At 39.6% G+C, this 22,283-nt stretch overlaps 1 protein-coding gene across 7 annotated transcripts in view; it reads left to right on the top strand.

The window, feature by feature from the left end:
- tanc2b (tetratricopeptide repeat, ankyrin repeat and coiled-coil containing 2b) overlaps positions 1–22,283 on the top strand; it is a 120,373-nt gene that overhangs the window by 5,134 nt on the left and 92,956 nt on the right. The window contains exon 1 of one of the 7 annotated variants that reach the window (XM_008437290.2): positions 9,101–9,386. The exons of the other annotated variants lie outside the window; for them this stretch is intronic. The gene's annotated coding sequence lies outside the window, so the exon portion shown is untranslated. Of the gene's footprint in view, positions 1–9,100; positions 9,387–22,283 lie in introns of those variants that run through there. 7 annotated transcript variants of the gene reach the window in all.

Genomic DNA, 22,283 nt, shown 5'->3' with positions numbered 1-22,283 from the left:
AAGCATTTTTCTTCCCCTATTTAGGGTTTTGCTTCAATCTCTTTAGGTGTCGTCCCTCCAAAAGCGATGATCTTCATCCCTGCTTTAGTAATGTGTGCCAATTTGACAAGCAAATGATCACAAAATGCATCTTATGTCATCTATTTAACTTTATTATCAGACATAAAAAAAGTATTTTCTTTCAAACTCTTGAATGAATGCAACCAAATGTCTTGAAACTCACCGAAGCAGAGGATTTTCCAGACTGCAGCAACCCAGAACAGGTGGAACTACTTGAGTGTTGTGACGTCCCTGTCTGCAGGGCTTCGAGCTCGAAGAAAACTTGACGTTACCAAATACTGTGCCGTCTCTTGCCTTTCGCATGTGCAGAGTGGTGCTGCATGACGGGAGTATCCCAGCAGACAGGATCTGTTCTTGCAATCTGTTTCCTGCTCTGCAACATCTGCATCATGCGTCTCTCTGCCTTTAAGACTGTGAACACTTGCTTAGGAAGCTTAATTAAGCTGCATTTAGAAGCAAAATCAAAACTAGACGTTCGTTGGTCTAATTCTTTCAGGGGCAGAACAAGGCTGACTTATCTGTGTCTGACAGGCAGGGAGCGCTGCTGCTGCTGCTGCTACTACGGGACAAAGCACTCGGCTCAACAAATGGAGTTTTCTCTCAAACAGAGCTGCCGTACAGCATGCACAGACTGTTTAAAATCGGTTCAAAAGAGAGATTGCGAGATAAAATGATTGTCTGCTGTATTTGAAGCAGTTTGAGGACTTCTTTGGACTTTGGGTTTGTTGCAGCCCACAGCAGGGGGTGGGGGGATCCACCCACTAATCTGAACAGAGCGGGAAAAAATGTCTTAGCCACTAGTTGCTACGATGGTGAGTAGCAGATTTAAAACTACAGAGATAATCCCCATTTGATTGAGACAAGGTTGGGATTTATATAACTGTCGTTTTATGAAAGACCATTTTCAGATGCCAACAGATGGGAGTTTCTGTGATTTATATTTTGAAAGCAAAAAAGCAATAATTCAAATTATACAACTTGAAATTGTTCCCTTTTGTCTCCGTGTTGTCGTATATGCACGTATGGAGCTGTTGTGTTTTAGCGAGGCTCCGAGTTATTTTTCCACCTCCATAATTTTCATCCTCCCGTCAGAGGGGTGGAGAAGTGGCACTAGACTTGAAACAAAGTCAACAGCCTGACACTGCAATTACAATTATGGCATCGGCTGATTACAAAACGAGGAATGGGGTTGAAAGGTTGGTGTGTCTGGACAGGAAGATTTTGCATGACTAATGGGCTTTTAGAGGGATGGGATGAAGAACTGTGGTTGGAAAGAAAAAATATATACATGAACTTGCACATATCTTGACTAAAGAAAACGATGCAGAATAAGACATGCTGTTTTTTAAGAATCTAAGTTAATGTGCTAATATTTGCTTGGCAGAGCTATTCCACTAGCAATTCTTTATTTACACTAACAAACATGAAATGTGGCTTTAACAAACTTCAACAACTGTATTAGGCCATTTGACAGCCTGTTCCAGAACTATGTTAATAGCTTTAACATAGGTTTGGGCAAAATGAGAAATTGTATTGTATCGTATTCGCTACCTCTAGGAAAGTAAGACAACTTCAAAACAAAATAATATGGAGAAGGCTAGCGCAGCTCTGCTTGCATCAGAACTCTCAAGTTATTAAACTCCACAGAGACTGGCTTTTTTTCTTTCTTTTAGTATCAATTAGTATCCGAGTATCGATTTGTTTATGAACAGTTCCAGTTTCCTGTAGGTTCCAGTAACTCTAAAAGTCTGAAGGCAGCAGCTGTTTGACAGGAATCAAGTTGGCCCCCTCTAATTACAGGAGTCTTAATTGATGGCTCATTCTCCACAGTAGTTGAAAAATCTAATTAGAGATCATCAGATTAGCAAACATGCTTTGAGATTCAAAGCACAAGCAAGAAGTGACACAGCAAGCAGGGGGCCTAATGCAGCCTAAATGTGGTTACAGTGCGTTTCTGAACAACACGTAAAGCCCGGCTGCACCGACTGCGAGTTCTCATAACGGTACCAGGCTTTGTCTTGTTGCTGTTGTCATGGTTGCTGGCTTAAAGTATTTCTGTTCCGCACAGTCACTCCTTATTAATTGATTTTCTGCATGACATCATTCAAGACTCTTGTCACCACTTTTCTGCTCATTTGTGACTTTCTCAAAATCCCACAAAAACGGTTCTGGTTTTCATTTCACTCTTTTCTCTTATCAACGCAATAAATTAGCATGTGCTATCGGGACGTTTTTGCAACTCCACTCACAGTTTCTGTGACCAAACGTATTTAATGACGTCTTGGAATTTAATGTTTTAATTTATGAGCAATCCCTGTGCAAACTCTGACCTATAGATCAACAATTATCCCCAGATCGGCTTATTGTCATATCATTAATTATTTAGTCTATTTCTGCGTTCGCTTAAAGACATTTGTAAACGTCTGCAGAGCGGTTGATGTGCTTCAGAGTTGAATTTGCAAAACATTTATATGCAGATGTACATTTACATATATATTGCTTGCTCACATTCAAAACAAGCTATACAATATAAACCGTTAAACATTAGAGGCTGGATTATACGCGCTGAGATAAAAAGGTTTGCCCCTGTGGAATATTATCAGATGTAAGAAACTCCCGGAGGAGGGGCAGCGGCTGAACAGGAGCCGATTCTGGCTGATCTCCACGGAGCGACAGATTGGCACCGACTGCTCCGCAGAATGTTCCCTTCCTTCCTGTATTAATGAACCAAAGGAAAAGTGAATGGAACCAGATCCTGTTAACAGGCGGCATCACCGTCCTCCTGCAGAGGGGGGTGGCTTACTGAATGTGGGACATTTTTTGGTCCCATTCACCACAAATTTGACAAATAAAAAAGCAACAGCGACTGTTATTTTAGTTAAATTAAGTTTTTGATGATTATCTCTATAATTCATCTAAATACTTAACTAATGAGAAATTAAATAACCTGCTGTGGTTAGCTTCATGAATAAGAAATAATTTGAATATATGAAAACATGCTGTATGAAAAAAGTAGGAGGGCTAAGAGGGGAATGTGGTGGAAACAAATGGGGATATTATTTGTTGAACTGGCAAATAACTTGGACCTGTTTTTCCTGGGAGCAAAAATCATCTGTTTTATCATGAGCTTTATGAGAGCAATGCTGTAAACACTATGACTTTGAGCACTAGAGCATTTTTTGTGAAGAAATCATATTGTGCCGGAATCATCCCATTTTTAGCTTGATGAGGCACGACCATGCAGTAACTGGCTGGTCGGACAGATCATAATTTTGCTTTTGTTTTCTAAAAATACTGACCTGTGAATCATTATTAATACTCTCTGACACACTGTAAGATGTTACATCTGCTACTTAGTCATTTTTGACTATTTAGTTCCAAGCAGGCTGTAAAAAAAAAAAAATGGAATTCTGTTCTTAGATATTCTTGCGTTGTAGATTTTAAAGAGAAATAGTTGGTGGTAAGGCGTAGCTTTTGAAAATGCTGTAATCAGAAATTGCCAATTTAAAACACTTGCACAGTTGAGAACATTTTCTAAACCTCATTTCTATATCATGCTGTGGCTCAATAACCTATTTCTAGCGCTCTTCACACAAAGAGTCTGCCAGTGTGGTTCATAGCTGTTGAAGGGGGAGCTTTGACCTTTTGGTTACTAAGAACAACAGACTAATGTCTATGACCTTCTTCAGCTTCTTCTGCAATGTCATTTAACTTTCACCCTTCAGCTGTTGACATCCCGAGGTGCCTTTATGCTGTGTTGCCTGGGCAACTGTGAGCCAACACAACTGTCCTATGAGAGTAATGGTGCTATGTTAATACACTGGTCCAAAAGAGAGTTGGTTGAACTGAGTAGCTTCTCACGTCAAAGACAAAAATGTTCGCCTATTTCTCAGTAAGCTGATTTTTATCCTCGTTGGATGATAGTTTTGCACGTTTTCTCTCTCTTTGCAGAAGGTTCATTATTCTTTCTGAAGCCTGCAGGAGCACGATAATGTTCTTCTATACCAACCTTAACGACCTTCCTGCGAAACTGAAACGGATGAGGAGGAGTCACTTCCTTCGTGGGGTCAGACATAATTTACCAGTCGATCAGGTGGACGGCTTGGACGCTAAAAACAGCTAACCTCATCAGGTGACACCTGTGTCCCTCGCCTGGGTAACTGTGGTAACGGAAGCGGTGCCAAAGCGAAAGCACACTGAAGGTCAAAGACCACTCAGACTGTCGACAGAGCGTCGAGATGGGTGTGGGGGCTGAGATAGACGACGTGACCGAAGTGTCAGAAGCGGCTTTCTTGTGGATGTCTTGTGGAGTGTGGGAGGCACTTATAGGCCCATCATTATGCTTCAACGGAGCTGCATGATGCACATACCACCCTTGTCTCAGCCGTCCATACGCTTTTACTAAAGGACCTTTTTTAAGTCCTTCAAGGTCGGGAATGTGACAGCTTGGAATCTCTCCCGCCTTCCCAAAGACCCATTCTTACTTCATGTCATGAGAAAATCTAATTTGGATCTTTTTTGGGTTTTTTTGTATTTTTTTTTTTTTAGCAAGAAATACGTTTTGAAGGTTTTTAAATGCTACAAGACTGCAGTGACAACACTCTTCTGTGTGGAAGATTTTACTGAGTAAAGAAGACTCAACTTAGTTTTTAGTCTGGTTGATTCAGGCTGTCCCAAACAGAAAGAGTGAGATTTTCACTAAAATGATGGAAGCTCATCATTTTGAGGTTCCAACATTTCTGACATAAAAAAATATCAAATTTTGAAATGTCAACAGCCTCAAGAAAGCCTGAAAGCTAAGGTAGAAACTTCTAAAATGTTATTTAAAACATATAGCTTCCACTGGTACATTTTGCAACACACTGAATAACTACACTCAAATTACAAGTTGGTGTTTTTTCAGTGTAAAATAAAATTTCAAGGCTTTTTGTACATCCCTGCCAGGAGTGCCAAAACATTTGCTCCCGTCTCCAGCAGTGTTCCATCTCCTGCCTGGATGCTGCAAACCGCCGACACAGAGATTGGACGAAGAAGGCCACTAGTGTAAGCACAGCTGCCGCATGCGAAAGTGAGCAGACAAATTTTTCTGGCAGTTGTGTTGCATCCAATTACAACAGGTGAAGCCTGAGAGGCTGAATCTGCCAGACTCGCTAGTGTGTTAAAGAACCAACTCTCAGTGTTCTTAGTTTGGAAGTATGAGATCCCCGCTTATATCAACACGCTGTTTCAGTCCAAAGCGCACTGCAAAGACACTATTCTCTCAAAGCCAACTGCAGAATAAAATAGAACAATGCGGTCGAGTGCATGATCTGCTGTAATAAGGCACACTCACTGCTGCTGATGGTACTCGGCTGCTTGTTGCTCCATTTGTATCACAATCGACAGTATAATCGCAGTGAAGCACGTCCTTGTCGGGGGTTTTTGCATTTGTCGAGCCACAAGTCTGCCTTCGTCACCGAGTACTTGAGGTTCCGTCCCATGTTGTGCAAAAGATTTAAATCGCCTCTAGCTTCTGTATATGAAAGGAGCTAGACACAGTTGCGATCTTTTATGGTATCCTTTATGTACTGTATTTTTAAGGCTTTACACAATTATTTCTCCTTGGACTTAAGCTTCAAGGTATTGACCATGGATGTCATTTTTTTTTCTTTTACAACTGCCACATTTCTCATGTCAACCCACTTCTTACAGCAGAGACAGCATCATACATGTCTTATCTGGACCAAGGAGAAAAAGCAATGGTTTGCTTTCAATGGTAAAAGTCTTCTTTTTATAAGTGAAGGTAAATTTAGCATTTTATTTGAAGTTGATTGGCCTGTAAACTGGCTTGACCTAAACATGAGAAGATCTTTGGAGTATTAGGCAAAAAAAAAAAGACCCAACAATGTGGACACACTGAAGGCTGCGTAAAGCAACTGAGGCTTCCTTAACACTTTAGCCCAGACCGTTGGCCTCCGTCCCATGCTAAAAGTATTAAGTGCCTATAATGAGCAATGAATCAACACACTTTTTCATTAGGCTGACATTTATGTTTTAAAAATTAGATCAGCCAGCAAACTCTTGTTTTTATACCTAGGCAACGTCACGATCCAGAAAGAATGTGAGGTCTGAACTCTATGTAATGACTCTAACTTGAGCCTACTCCTGTACAAACTCATATTTTTCCTGATTATGGTAGGTTTAGAAGCCATTTTGTGGCTGAATCTTTGTGTGTTGTGACCAAGAAACTGCCTATTGTCCAAAGAACTCAACAAAGCCTGGAGAATGATTCACTTAGACTTAGGGAAACAAAGTCCGCCTCCCCGTAAGCTAAATATAAAGAAATGTTTGACTTTCATATAAATCCTTTGCAGTTATTTGTGGGAATTTCCCCTCTCAACTCTGCGACTACCCTCAGCAGGGTCTTGAGTATCCCACTGACAGCAGTATGACGGCTGCTCTCGCAATCTTTCTGAGTGATTTCACTTGCTGTGTTGGAGCACAGTGATATTTAAATAGAGAGCTGCTCTGGAATCTGTAGGAGTCTCTCTCTCGCATGCTGCTCTTTTGTCATGGGAGCCATGCATTTCAGCATCAGCGGTACGGAGTGGGCAGCATGACGCGTGGGTAAAGAAGCGTTGGTATAAACTCTCCTCCGTCTCTGATCACAGCGTCAATAGTGGTAACTCGTGCATCTTTCCCTTCCCTCACCTCTTGGTCTATTTATTTTCTTGCTCTCCTTCTATGGCTCTTGTCCTCAATTTCCCTTCTGTCATTCACATAGGCTTTAAGGAGAAAACCTTCAGGATTTAATTGTGTGTTTTAGGGGTTCCGGGTTTATATTGCCTTTCTTCAACTAAAGATGAAGGCTTAATGAAGATAAGAGGGTGAAGTGTGACTTGTATTTAGCAAGTCTTACTACCATGACCTACATGTGTTGTTTCCTTTTATGGCTGTTTTATTGGCATTTAATAGTTGTAAAAAAGATGATGATGTAGTTGAGAAGGGAGATAATTAAGATCCCAGATTTTATTGAGGAAAACAATGTATGAAATATGAAAAGGATTTTTTCAAGCAACTAGGCTGATAATTATATTTATTGATGTCAACAAAAATAATTATCTTTGAAAAATAAAAATCAATCCTGACTTTTTTTTTTTCTTTAAGTTTAGGCAAAACCTCATTATAGCCTTGAAAATGCAAAACTTTAACCACACTTATTTGCATATTTGACAGAGTTGATTTAAATTGAAGCTTTTTCCATTCCAAACCCACTTTTGATGTGTATTTTGGATCATTGTGTTCTTGGAACTCCCAACTTTGCCTGATTAAAGTAAGTGGAAGAATGGAAGAATTTGAAGTATTTCCCCCTCCTTCATTTTTCCATTAACTTTGTGCACAACTATCATCGGGAGTAGTGGCGCAAAAAGTGGGTAAGCAAGGTATGCAACGCATAGGGGCGCAGCACCAGAGGGCGCGCCAAAACCCCGTCTGGAAGGGGCCGATGATGTCTTCCCGTACACTTCAGCGCGCCTTACGCTCCTTCAACTTGCACACATAACGAGGTAAATGTAGCGAGTTTTACCGTTCACGTATCGTCGCCTCGGGGGGCCCCGATCTATGTTTTCACATCCACCTGAATAATGTGTAGTTGCGCCACTGATCGGGAGCATAAGAGCTCCACAGCATGATGCTTCCACCTCCATACTTGAGAGACGTACTTGTGAACTCACATACTTGTGAACCTTCATCTTGTCATTTTGGAAAAAAAATAAAAATTTTGATCTTTGTCTCATCTGACCACAGGTACTTTTTCCAAAATGTAATTAGATTCTCCATGTTGGGAGCTGCAAATTTCAGCTGAACTGAAAACTTTCAGAAAACTTTCAAGGACGCGCTCTGAAGTGGAAAAAAAATCTGTAACCGCCTATAAATTCACATCACGCAAACAAATGTTAGCAAACAGAAAGCTGCTTGAAGTCGTTGCAAATTTAGCAGCTGGAGTGGAAAATTTCCCTCTGGATTTCATGCAAAACTAGATGCATAAACAAGAATCTGTTTGGCATCATGTTTGCCAGATCAAGTTTGCGTTTACAATTTGTTTCTCCTGCCCTGCCCCCAAGTGGCAAAAGGGAAGAGACTGCTGTGCTGTGGAAAAGTGTTTGCTCCTGTTACATGTTTCTTCTGCTTTTGCTTTTTTTTGTAACACATAACAACTTAAATAAATATTGATGTCAGACAAAGATATGCTTAATATCTAGCCCTATGTGAAAATGCAATTTCCCCATACCCAATAACTGGTTTATCACTTTTGGTGGCAGCAGTTTGGTAGCGCCAATTTTTGCAAAATGTATGAATTATTCTCTTCCATCATAATAATTTTCTTTAAAGAATTCCTTTAACTCATCCATATTTGAGGGTTGTAAAGCTCGGAGGGCTAGTTTAAGATCCGAAAATTGTTCAGTCCAAATACTGTTGCATTTTGTCTGACTGTATAATGATGGAAATTATGTTCTAGTCTATCTTTAAGTTTTAAGACAGATCTAACAGAAAACACCCCCCCAAATAATTTTTTTTTTCTCTTGCTTCATGAATAAGTTTCTGGCAAATACGTGACTGGCTGTTCTCTTAGTAGGCAGTGGTTTTTGCCTTGGAAATTGCTAACAGAGTCCATGTGAAGTGTAAATTGTCGCTCTTAGTAATTTTGGTTGGAAAATCCAGTTAATCATAGTTGATTTGTGATTTAACACAGAGAGGGGGGAGGTTACTTTTCACCAAATTTAGATGATTTGTTTTTTGTATTTTATCAAATGTTGTTCAATCACAGAAAGTGTCATTGAACAACATGGCGAAACATTTTGGATTTCGAGATCTTTGGTTTTGAAATGGTTAAGGAATTCCACTCTGGCTATGGAGTGAGAGGGAGGATGAGGAGCGTTATTGCTGCCAGAGAGTGAGAAGAAGAAGAAGAAGAGGAGGAGGAGGTGGGAAGCGAATGAGAGTGAGAGAGAGTTGCCTGTCTGCTCGGCTTTGTGGGTATGCGAGTATATGTGTGTGTGTGCGCTCGGCTCGGCTCGGTGAGTGTATGCGTGCTGACACCTGGTGCTCGCCCTCCCTCGCTGCTCACATTGTGGAGAGCTCTCAGCCTGTCTGGACCGTTCTTTACCTCTCCCTCTTTTCCTTTTTATTCCATCCCTCTATCTTTTGTCCCTCTCTCTGCCTTTCTCCCCCTTCGTCGTTTCCTGCTCCTCTCCGTGTCCCTACAGCCTCTTCCTTTTGTTCAGGACCTCCTCCACCATGCTGCAGGATTTTTATTGACTGGCCAGACATGCGCTCGACTGACTAAGGTGAGCCGGATGAATCGGGGCAGGAGGGCGGATGGACCGCATTGGTGTTTTGAATTCAGTTCTGAATACAGGGAGTGGTAGGGACAGGCTGCAGAGGAAAATAGACACTATTCACCCTGTTATTTTTGTTTGCTTTAGCCTGCAAGTCTGAGCAGCAGTTGATGGGAAAAGCCTCTGTGTAGGTGTCTCAGCTCGTACTTTGAAAGGTGAGGGGTTCAGCTGTGGGATTGAAGAGTGTCTGGGTGTTGTTTGGTTTCTGACTGGTGTCAGCAGCTGGTGTTAAATCCCCACTTGATGATTTGTTTGTTCTGCACTGGCTCCTGCGCTTGGAGTCACCTTGACCCGGGCTTTCACAGCAATTTGTGTCTTAGCGGCATCGTGCCACACCTTAAGCATGAGATGCGTGTGTGTGTGCGTGTGTGTGACTGTTATAGAACACTAATGGTGGAAGAGAGTTATGGTGAAAAGCAATCAGAAGAATAAATCCAAAACAAGTTATTGATGAGTATTAGAAGTCATGTTTTTAAGGTGATACTTGTCATTCTTCATCTCTTCATAAATCCCTGCTTTGTTTCTTGTTCTATCCCATTTCTTTGTCAAATTATTCTATTTTATATTAGATGGTCATCCATTCGGCTCTTTCTCATTTAGATTGGATATTAAAATCCATTCGCAATACTTTTGTATCTTCATTTGTTGACAGACTTTCAGGAAGTCTCTTTATAAAGCTCTTCTAATTTTGACAAATATGTCGTGCCCTAATTTAATCCCCCTAAATCCATATTATTTTCCTGAAATGTCACAATTATTTCAGTAATTACTTATTTTTATCCCCCAAATCCTTTTTTGTTAGCCTTCATTCAACAATCACATCTTGTATTTAGAGAGATGGACATTCCTAAATATCTAATATGTCCTCTAACTCTCCCTTTCGAGAAGTAAAACCAAAAGTAATTGAAAAGTTATTGCATTTCAGGAATTCAATTCAAAATGTAGATAAGTGTGGAGAGTTTCTTTTGTGGCATGGCCTACAGCTAATGAAAATTCATAATTTGGTTTTCTAATATTTGGTGAATATTATAAAATATTGCGACAGACTGGCGACCTGTCCAGGGTGACCCTGCCTCTCGCCCGGAACGTTAGCTGGAGATGGGCACCAGCAACCCTCCCGACCCCACTAAGGGAGAAGGGTGTAAAGAAAATGGATGGATGGATGGATGTATTAGAAAATACCAACAAAAAAAAAAACATTTTTAATGTATCATTAAGGTAATCGGCCTGCAGATCTACTCAATCTTGACTCTTGAAGGGTTTTACAGTCTTCCCAAGAAGATGTCAAAATAATAATAATTTAAAAAAAGATGTAACAAAATATGTACTGGTATGTAAACAAAGCTGGTCACTAATGCCAAATGAAAAAGAACTACACGGAAAGGGTCCTCCCTGCAGAACATTATGCTGAAGTTGAATCCAAATTGTGGCTTTTAAACTCTTAATGGCTGCAGTAAAAGGTTTCTTCTGCATAATTGATTATTTTTGATGAATGTTTGCAGTATTCTTTGGTTTGTCAATAAACAGAAGCAGCAAGGAAAAGAGACTTGGACGGTGGATGAGGAGGGGTGAAGAGCAGAGCATCAACAGGGCGGTGTCTGTCAGAAAGTTCAAAGTTTAAAGTCTTTGATGGGAGACAGCAGCACTGACAAAAAGGCTACAGGTCAAACCAGAGGCCAGAGATGGACTGATTTGAAACCAAGCTTAGCCTGGCCTAAGCTTAGGATGGCCTAAGTTTGGTTTCAGAGATTTGTAAGATTTACAGATTTTCCTTGTGCCGTTTTCTTTTAGCCTGTCCAATCTCATAAATAAAGTCAAGGTGCAATGTCTTTCCCCCCCTTTGTTTTCTAGAACAAATTTGCCAAATGTGTAGTCTTTGTGCAATGAATTGGTAAAACATAAGAGTTTTTACTTTTTTACTCAGTGATTTTATAAGTTATTGAGATGAGCCTCTTTTATTTTTTGTTTACTTTGCTTCAGACACCAGGCCTGTTCTCTGCTCCTCTCCACTCTTTGTCACACGTCTTCCTGTTTTCTGCCTCTCTGTCATCACTTGACTTGTAGTCCAACTCTCCTCTTCTTCCTCACACACTCTCTTCCGCCCACTCAGATATTTCTGGAGAACAAAAGGAGAGGGGAGTGGGGGCGATAAAACACTAGAGCAGGGAAGACTTAATGTACCAGCCCTGCGTAGGCTAATGAGTCTTCACCACTTTGTTTCTCTTTCCCTTCCTCCCCTCTCTTTTCTGTTCCCCGAGTCCTTGTGCCTCCCAATTTATCCGCATCATCTCATAACCAAATGTCCACCTCATGCCCTCAGGGTGCTCCCACCTTCGAGTAATTTTCTCCTCCATCATTGTCTTCTTCTTCCAACTCGGCCACTTCTCTCCCTCTTCCGCCTTCGTTTCTTTCTCTTTTTTTTTTTTTGTCAATCTGTGTGCTGTAACATTTTCATCACGGCTTCTTTTTCACATCCTTCCTGCTGCTTCTCTGTTCCTTTCGTTCCTTCTGGAGTGGTTGTTTCGTCCCTCCCCCTCATCTTCTTTTTGTCAAGTCCCACTCGTTCCGCTCGTTCATCATCCATTTATGCTCATAATTGCAGGTGCTAAAACACTTTTAAATCTAATTTCTAGTCATCTTTTCGCTTCCTGGTGGACCTTGCTGTCACTTGTACAAATCTTTTATGGAGAAAACCGATAAAGTGACTCCTTTTTTATTTGGTTAAATGGGACACAAATGAATTTATGTTTATAAAAGCATTTGTATGGTTTTCAGTCTGTATCAGATATATTTTCCCCCTCCACATCCTGTTATTTTTCCCAGGAAAGTGTCTTTCATCGCGACTATTGATCTGGATGGGCTTATTATGGTTGCTCAATGTCGCAAACTTTTATATAACAGGAAGTGCCGTGGCTTACTTAGCATGCCAATGTTACAGTGTTGGGATTTTCAAAACAGGAACAGGAAGAAGTATGGAAGTAGCATGTATTTTGTAAACATTTTACTTTTCTTTTTTTTTTCTTTTTTTTTAACCCACCGTCTGTCCATTGAGCTAACCATTCATCCTGACATTCATCGCTTTTGTTTTAATAATATTTAAAGAGAAACAGAGCGAGTACTTTGCGAGTCTTTAGGAATGTTCACAATAAACTGAGTCGGAATCCAGCACAGAGTCGCTCTGTGCTGCATGGCACAGGCAGTAAGACGCACACTGCTGTGTTAGCAAAGGGGAGTGTTGGTTCCTTTCACAATAGCAGTAATTGCGAGAACCACAACTGTGAGGCGTGGACTGCAAACCCATTGCGGCCATATGCACCTCCGCTGCTGTCTCTGTCTCATGGAATCTGTCGTCTCGTCTTGCATTTAGAGCAAAATCTCCTCTGTCTGATACCTCCGCCTTTCCCTCTCTCCAGTTTATGGACAGCAGAACTCTGAGTGCTTTTGACTCACTAGATCAGCGTGTCGGCTAGCTCAGATCTGTTAGTTGTGCAAAATATATGGTGGTTATTGCTGTATGAATTTATTATCATTATCCATTCTTTGACCAGAATGAAAAGTACCTTGTTTTTTCCTAAATAGCTTGTTCTCACCAGCACAGATGCAAATCATTTTAATGTAATCTCTTCTCATCCAGAGGTAAACAGCAGAGTTATCTTTAGCAGCTCGTTTTCAGTCTTGTGACTAAAATGTAATTATGTTTTAGCCCCAACTCAATCATCTGTAGCAAAGATATTTAGAGATCTGCTTTTTTTTTTTCTTTCTCCAAAACACAACTCCAGTCTCAACTCTTGGAGGTTCAAATGCAAGTCCAAGCATTAGCATTAGACCACTCTCACACCAAACGCATGCCTCAAACACAGAACTGCTCTGAATACGGATGCAAATTATTAGGAGATTTTATTAAAAATATTAACAGTTTACATCACTGAACTCCAATCCAACATGTAAAAATATAAACCGCAATAATTATGCGATGTAATGTTTAACCAACCTAAAATATGAATATATTTTCAGTGGGCGCCAACATAAACATGTAATTAGACAAGCACACAAAACTAGCAAACGTCAACTGTAAAATACTGAATCATAACTTGCACCATTTTCACTGCTATAAGCATATCCTAAAATGTCTGAGAGTATACACTGTGTTTTCATTAATGTGTTTCTTGGAGTTAACAGGCTTGATTTTATCTGGTGCTGAACCACAATTACATTTTAGTCAAACGTCTGAAAAGCTCAATTAAAATGAGCTGCCAAATAATGACACTTAATGCAAAGCTGGCTCTCTTATTTGATTTTTAATGTACATTTTAATACAACTTTGCATAAAAATTTAATTATTTGCCAAATAATGCTAAGTTGGACACCCTTAATGCAACTTTTAATGCACACTTGCATTAAAAGTGTGATCATTTACTGAATGACACTTCATGTCAACAGTCATAAACATTCATGAAGACTCCTTCACGTTCATAACAGGTGTTATGTCATGTATTATGCACACCCCTTCAACTAAAGTGTTACCCATTTTTTCTTATTTGAAAGCTAAACACTGAGTAAGGTTAGTTTGTTGTCATGAAAGAAAAACTACATAGATGCTCCTATCCGGAGCTAGTACACCTATGTGAGATAATTACTCATGATGCGGCAACCCTGCAGCGCCAACGGAACATCTCGGAGGCACCTGAGCAACGGAGCTTCATTTGCATTTGGCAGGAAAATACAATAATTCTCAAACTATGAGAATAAAACCGAGACTTGTATACATTATACATCCCTGACTTGCATGTTTCTTGTGCATGACGCAGTCTCAGGGTGTCGCTCATCAAGTAAAGACATCTCGTTTCTAATTGAGAGATCCTGAATCCAAGCCTAGATGCTCCACTTTTTGATAGCCAGAAAACAAATAAAAAAAAAACTAACAATCAAATGTAGATTTAAAATATAAACTGTTTAGTGCAATAAAATCAGCTCCGGATAATAAGTGCATGCACCCTGAACACAATGATAACGATGCAAAATTGTCATATTGTGACAGCCCCAAAATATGAGCTGCAGAATTGTAAAGATGAGTGAGAAACTGGACAGGAAACGATGGGAGAAAGTCGTCGACTGAAGTGATATTTTAATACTGTGTTTTGTGCCAGTTAATGGACGAGCTGTTGCGTCACAAACACTTTGCAAATGCTGCCGGAGTGACTGATCTAGTTCAACATCACGTTAATTACAGTAAGAGAGGTGTTTGGGGGAAAAATAATGGTGTGAAAAAATCCAAGTATTCATAAATAAGTGAGAAAAAAAATAGGATAAATCATAATCTTTCAGACATTGCTTATCCAGGGAATGCAGAGTCAGACTGCATGTTCTGAACAGCTTCTAATGAGTCTTCATTGATTTATTTATAAGAACTCAGAGTAAGGTACAAACCATGACCTTTGTTATTTCATTCTGTTCTTAGAAGTGTTTGAGAAGATTTCGATAATTTAATTCTCAATTTAATTGCCTCATTAAATTGAGATTTCACTTTAAGCTAAACGGGGGTGGGGAGACATTAAACTAACCTGCTGCTAACAAAAACCAAATGTATTTGTTTCTTCTACACTGTTTAAAGGAACGAAACCCATCTCTTGATGTCCACTTGTCTCTTTAATGGTCTCCTGCCACACAATATTAAGTGCCCAGCAGACGGCAACCCTTTATATAAAAAATTGATGCATAAGAGCAGGATCTGCCAAAACTAATAAGTGTCTCTTTCTCACAGACACACGATTATCCATAAACTAAACTGAACTTTATCAAAGCTTCACACCTTTCGCTGGACTTCTGCATTCAGCAAAATCTCAGTTATACAATAGTTTTTAAATGTTTTATCTGAACTTAATCTTACTCGTTTTATCAAGCGTATCAGAACATTTCCATCTTCCAACTGACTTGTTAATGCTTTTTATGTGAATGGTGAAGAAGCTCCATTTTGATGTATCTGCACATATATATATTCTCACCTCTAAATATAGCCCGGTCTATGGTGAAGCTGTCATACTGGTGATAAAATATACGCAGCCGCAGACATTAGCCTACTTTCTCCATGCCCTGTGGAAGTGTTGATGTCTGCTGTGCCTCTGCAGCGTCCTTTTATTTTTTAATGTCCATTTCATTATTCAGTCCTTCACGCGTGCAGTTACAGACTCGTCTGTTGCATTTCAAGTATACCGCGTTGGCATTATCTGCGTGTATATAAGCACATGTGGTTTTTCTTCCACCTCCTGTCGTCACAGTGACGCCGAACTCAGAGTGAGTTATTGCATCACTGCGGGTGAGAACTGCTAGAGCGAGCAACGGTCTTCCTTCACGCGTTATCTGCTAGTCGTTCGCCTCGGTTTTTTTGTTTCTTCTCTGGGCTCCCGTTGGTTCATTTTCAACTTCTGGTTAGTTCCCTGCAACCTCATGGCTTTTTCTTCGCAGACTGAGGAGCAAGATTCAAAATGACACTTCACTCGTCTGCCCCTGGCCAGCTTTTGTCAAACATGGTGCAGCGCCTTTACAGCTGTTGCTTTTCTTTGCCTCTGGTTGTGTTTGAGTCATTGCACGCTGTGTTTTATCTGCTACCCCTTTTTCATATTCAGCTGGTGTCACACAAAGGGAAGTGGTATCTCTTGTGCAAATAAAAGCATAAGAAGCTTTGAATCATCAAATAAAGAAATAAGCTGAAAATGGTACTCTTTCATTTTGAAGTTTTTTAACAAATATTGGTCATCTTTTTTTTTTTTATCTGAGGCTGTTTTGTGTTGGTAAAAAGTAGCACCCCCCCCCTCCCCTTATGGTGAATTCTATTAAATGGTGACTAATTTCAGGGTTGCAGCTTTTTCAACATGAATATCATCAAATAGCCACTCAACAGAATGATTAGTCATGCAGCCTGTAGACGGTCCATGGAAAGTAAAACTGACTTCTGCACAACTCCCCGAGAGAGGATTCGGTCTTTATACGTGTCGCCGTGCGCAAATCCGACGCCTGGAGCCGTGGCATCAACACTGGATAGAGTTTAGGCTGTTTGTCTGGATGTTATTAAATTTCTTGAACTTTATGCAGCCTATTTACGTTAGCCGACCTCTGTCATCTGTGGAGTTAAATGCGGTATGTAATTTAGAGAACTCGTTTTCATTTGTTCTTTGGCAGTTTCTTTTTCATTAAATCTAATAGTAGACTTATCAACTGCCTGAAATAAACAGGGAAAATAATTAGTGCTGCAGGCGAACCAGTGTGTAACATTGCAGCGAGTAATAACCGCAGAGTGGCTCATAGGAAAGCAGTGAGACTTATTTTTATTATGGGTCTTTGTTTAGGTTTTTGTGTTTTGTTTTCAGCGCTCTGGGCGGCAGATAACTTTTGAAACAAGCATTTCTTACATCACATTGAAACCAGTAGCTTGCATGTGCTGTCTAGCGCAATATCAGACTAAATGCGGTGTTTATTGATTTGTTTGGTCAATTAGAATGACCAGAATTGTTTGCATTCATTTAATGCTGCAATAATGACTGAGAGAAATTGTTTATCTGAAGTCTAAATGCAGGGCTATAAAACATATTTACCATCTTACGATCAATTTAAGCATTACTCAGCAATAAGGCACAGTAAGTCACTTGGATTTAAGTTCACACTTAAAACATTTTGTACAGACTTGTGTAAAATATCCGTTGTCATTCTAAATCTTGATGGAGAGTTTGAAAAATCCTTCACAGAAGTTTTTTTTCCTCCTATATTGTATGAATAGTTCCATTGTACAGGATTCATTTCACTCACCTGATGTAAGAAGCAAGATTTGAGTGCGTTACAAATTTCCGCTCCTAAGCTCACAAATTGTCGTAATAATAGGAGAACGCTTAAAGCAACAGAAGCAAATTTTAAGCACTCCTCTAAAAGCGCTGTATGGTAATATTTCTCACAGTCATTAGGCAATTTAAAAGCCAGTAAAAATCATCCACAATAATGAATGAACTGTGACTGCTGCAGGAGCTCCTTTTCTTCCCAGCCTCTCTGTGTGAATTCATGAGGATTCCAAGTTTTTCTCATTAAACACTCTTCGCCGGTGCAGAGAGTGGCATCTGCAAGCTTAGCAGGAGTTGAACACTCCCCTTCTCTTGCTGCAAACACCCCGAGGTCAAAGGGAACACGGGATGATGTTGCTCTAAATAAAAGAAAAAAAACGCACCACTACGCCAGGTTTCAATTACAGCAGGCTTTCAAATGTTCTACATTTTGCTTACAGCTCAACTAGTCCTGAAACAATTAATCAGGAGCTTGATATGTTCATCAGAGCATTAAAATAATTTTTTAATGCTCTATTTTTCTGAGTTTTTAGGCAGAACATAGAGTGGAATTTACAGGGACACCAGCCACATTTAACTGGAAAAAACACATTTTTATTAGATCTGATTTTATGAGTGTCTCATCAGTTAACCAACCTTAACTGCATATGACTTCTATAAAAACTAGTTTGATTGCTTTCAGTCTTACTCGCTTCTTTTTTTGACTGACTTCCTTGTGTAATCTTTGTAATAAATGACAAAACAGAGATGCTAGCATTAGGATGCTAGCATTGGCTAGCATTCTAACGTAGAATGCTAGCAATAGCAAGTGTTCTCATTTTATACTTGCATAACATTAGCTAATTCTAGCTAATGTTAGAAAGCTAGCACAAGCATTCTGATGTTATCAATTATCTTTGATGGAATATCTCCGAAGCCTAAGGCCAGTCAGCTGCTTCATTTATAACAGATAAAGAAAGGCAACCTGAAAATATGCAACAACAAATTCTTCAGACCAGAAGCCATATCCAGTTTTTATTTCTCTTTTTGCCCTCTTCTTGTTTGTGATAGAACACAGAAAGCTGAATATGTATCCAATTCCGCTTGGTTATTTTTGCTGCGTGCTTTTTCATTTCTGTGCTCTGTGAGGTAACCCCAGTGGTGTTTCAGTCTGAAGGTAGGAGAGGCTTAATGTAGGCCCTCTCATTTTTTCCAGACTCTTATTCACCGCCTTTATTTTTATATGTTTTAAACGAATCCCACCCACTCAGTGCTGCAACATAGCTTTATTCAGCATCAAATGGCAGCGTAGGAGTTGGGGCATATCAGTTCTTTTTTTTTTTCTTTTTTTTTTCCTGTTTCACTCGCTTTGTTGCACGCATACACACTCTCCATTTCTTCCTACTTCCTCCATCATAACACCTCCATCCATCCAGGACACTGCTGAGTCGTGGTGCTGTCAGCCAGAGCCTGACGCACTCAGCCACTCTCATATGCGTCACCTCTCTGGCCTGTCGCCGCCACCATGCTGTTTGCTGTCCTTCAGTTGTACAGACCCTCAGTGGCCAGGATAGGAGATGCTCCAGGCTTTTCTGTAGGGTAGGGGGAAGGTATAGTGTTTCTTCATGCCAAGACTACACTTTCTGTTCTGTGTTTTGGATGATTCAAGGCCAAATCTTTGGTTTAAAAAATGGCCACTGCATCTCAATTAATTGTAATATTGGAAAAAAAAATGTAAAAATGTAATTTTGCGTGGATTATTTCTTTAATAGAGGCCCTCATCTTGTCTGTGGGTCGGTGGTTTAGATCAGGGCAATTTGACGGTAACCAAGCACAGTGATATCCTGAGCAGGTAAGCTGGGGAAACAGGGAAAACAAAATGTACAAGTAGACGCTTAATAAAACAGCAGCTGACATAGTTCCCTAAAAAAAAAACTGGAAACTTCACTCTGGACATCAAGCAGCTTGCACTCTGTTCCTCTCTGCTCTTATTCCAAACTCTGGTACCAAATTGGATACTTTTTTTTGTCATCTGAAAAGAAGATTTTCAACCACATTTTCACCTTTTTCTCAACTTTCCATTACTAAGCCTGTAAGCAGTGCTCTCTAAGCAGACAGCTTGTGTAGCAATTATGTTTTATGGTCAATCCTGCTTGGAAAGGGCGTTGGTCGCTTTTCTGTCAGAAGTCATTCTCTTGATTCTGTAATTAAGAGAAAGATTTCATGAGATAAAATTCCTGCACCAGATATCCATTTTTTAAAATCAGTCTTGCATAAAATTTCTTTAAAATCAGATCTACAATATCAAGGTTGACATAAATCAATACTTTAAGTCTATGACTATGTTTTATTATATATTGAATCTATATGATGAATCAGTTTCTGAACAAATTAATAAAATCAAAAAAATTTTCATATTCCAGTTGATATAGTTATTTGCAGAGTTTAAAATGACTGGAGTATAGAAAATATGTCTAAAAATGTACGCAAATACAAAGACTATCTGAAAATAGTTGTTTACTGCTCTTGTATTAGGGGTTGTATATTTGAACCTGGACAACATCATATCCTTTGATTTTGTCCTAATTATTCTTATGCTGCCTACTTTAAATAGTCAGTACTCATTTAATATGAGTATGTCCCAATACGCTCAATCCGTAAACCATTTTATAAACATGTAAGAACTTTTAAATAATTAAACTAAATGTATCAAGAAAAATAGCCCACAAAAGCATAACGCAAACTGAGTAGGTTGAACAAAGTTAAAAAGCAGCAAAGATGTGGTGAAGTAAGAGCTTGCTTTTTTGAATTATCCTACACTGAAATAATTAAAATTAAAAAAAAAAAATAAAAACAATTTATCAGTCACTCGACTTTAAAACCAACTGAGGTTGGTCAAACTGGAAGAAAGCAAAAAAAGAGAGGTAAAAAAAAACCTCCCCAAAAACCAAAAGGAGCTTATGGAGCTTAATCATTAAAAGATACAGTAAGACCTGCCCTGGTATTTGTTTATTATTATTTTTAGCTCTCCAGTTTATAAAGAGAACAAAGAGACATAACCCGGTTAGACTTTGGGCTTTACTGGCATACGGAAATTTCTTCTTTTATTGCATCTGCTGCTGGTTGGTAAATTGGAAGATGCCACTGATTTACAGTTTGCTCTCTGCGGGTAAACCAATTTGCAGGCACAACAAGGAAGCAACAGCTTCGGCAACAAAGATTCATCTACATTATTTGCCCTGCTGGTACATTAGAAAGCACATTTTCTTTTGCTTATAACCTTTTAAAGAGGAAACTTTGAAAAACTGAAGGGGAAGTATGTTCGCTTTTTTTATATATATTTTTTTGCATTGGATTTATATCTATGACGCACAAAATGAGATTGTGAAAACCCATTTTGTGCACTCAACGTTGTTTTTGTTGATTTGTTCTCTTCAACAGGGGGTTGGCCTCAGAAAAGTTCAGATCTGTTTACTACCCACACGACACCCTGTGTTTTGCCTGCTTGCGCTCTGACTGACCAGTTTTCTGTTCTGTAAAAGAGTAGATCACACATTAATCAAAAATGATATAGACATTGTCCTACCTCCAGTTAACAGCTTGTGAAACTGCTGCCTGTGCACTTGCATTATGCCATCCTCGCAGACTCACAACAACAATGGTCCATAACATTATATTCTCTCTCCTGGGAGTCTTCATACCCACTGCAGCCTGTCCTCCCTCAATATCAGACTTCTTAAGAGTTGACAGGATTGTCTTTTAGCCTGTCACTGCAGGTAATAGAGCCTGTGACAAATACCTCACACCCTCAGCCTTACAGATCCGTTTGGATCACCCTGAAATCGCCTAAGACTTGACTGATTGTCTGGCATGTGGAATTTTCTCCAATCATTATGCAGTAAAACTTCACAATAGAAGAAAGTAATACTTTGATCATGTCAAATTTAACATTCCTTTTTTGTGAAAATTACAATTCTGTAGTTCCCACTAAGTTGGTTTTACTCTGGTAGAAAACCTGCCAACATCTGTTTATTTAGTGCAGCATGAATGCAGTCAATTCAGCCATTCAGTTTGGTAAGAGGTGCTGTACTTACATGAAGGTGTGTTTGACAACTCAAACCAGAATCGCCTATTTGAAACTTAAGAACTGGTTGTTGCTCCCGTTGGTGTCAACAACTGCCATAAAGCATTTGTGATCATTTGCAATGATTCTTTCACATTGCTGAGGTTGAATTTTTCCCAACTTTGTGACTGAATTAGTGTAAATAACCAGTCGGAGGTAATACCAGAAAACCTCAGTTGGATTGAAGCTCCTACCTTTGACTGACTAAGACAGTCCATAATCTTCCGGTTCTTTTTGACACATTTAGAAGTGGACTTGCTAGCATGTTTTGAATCGTCATCCTGCTTGCGTAACCCAAATGAGCAGTGATCAGAATCCATGGTTCCTTCAGCTGTGCCAAGTTGTCCAAGGCGTAAAGCAGCCCCAAATCATCACTCTACTACCACCATATTTGACTGTCAGTGTGATGTTTCTCTTCTGAAGAATTTCCTTTTTTCCTTGCTCAGGCCATAGACGTCTTTAGGGATCACCAGAGGATTGTTTTGGCAGATGTGAATTCGGTATTTGTGATATCTTTCGTCAGCTGTGGTTTTGACCTGCGAGCTCCCATCAATGTCAGTTTAGCAGTGCTTTAGGTGTTGTTCTGGGTGTTCCGTGATTTCCTGTATGAATCATTAGAATAGTATTTCAGTAGGCTAATAACTCCTAATAAGGGTTAATAATCTTCCACGTATTCTGCATTTTTAGAATAATGGCTCTCATTGCAACTCGCAGAACTCCAAAAGCCTTCGAAATGGCTTTGTAACTCTTTTCAGACTGAAAGATGTCAATAACATTAACTTGATTCGTTTTCATGAGATTGAATTTCATGAGTGTTACTTTTTTGTAATCTTTCAGCCTACTTCATGCTGTCAGACAGTTCCTATCATTGATTTCTTGAATCAGCAGGTTAGGCAGTTATAAGGGTTGGGATTAGTT

This window comes from Poecilia reticulata, linkage group LG19 (genome assembly GCF_000633615.1).
Source record: "Poecilia reticulata strain Guanapo linkage group LG19, Guppy_female_1.0+MT, whole genome shotgun sequence".
NCBI lineage: Eukaryota > Metazoa > Chordata > Actinopteri > Cyprinodontiformes > Poeciliidae > Poecilia > Poecilia reticulata.
This window is presented reverse-complemented; position numbering and strand designations above follow the sequence as displayed.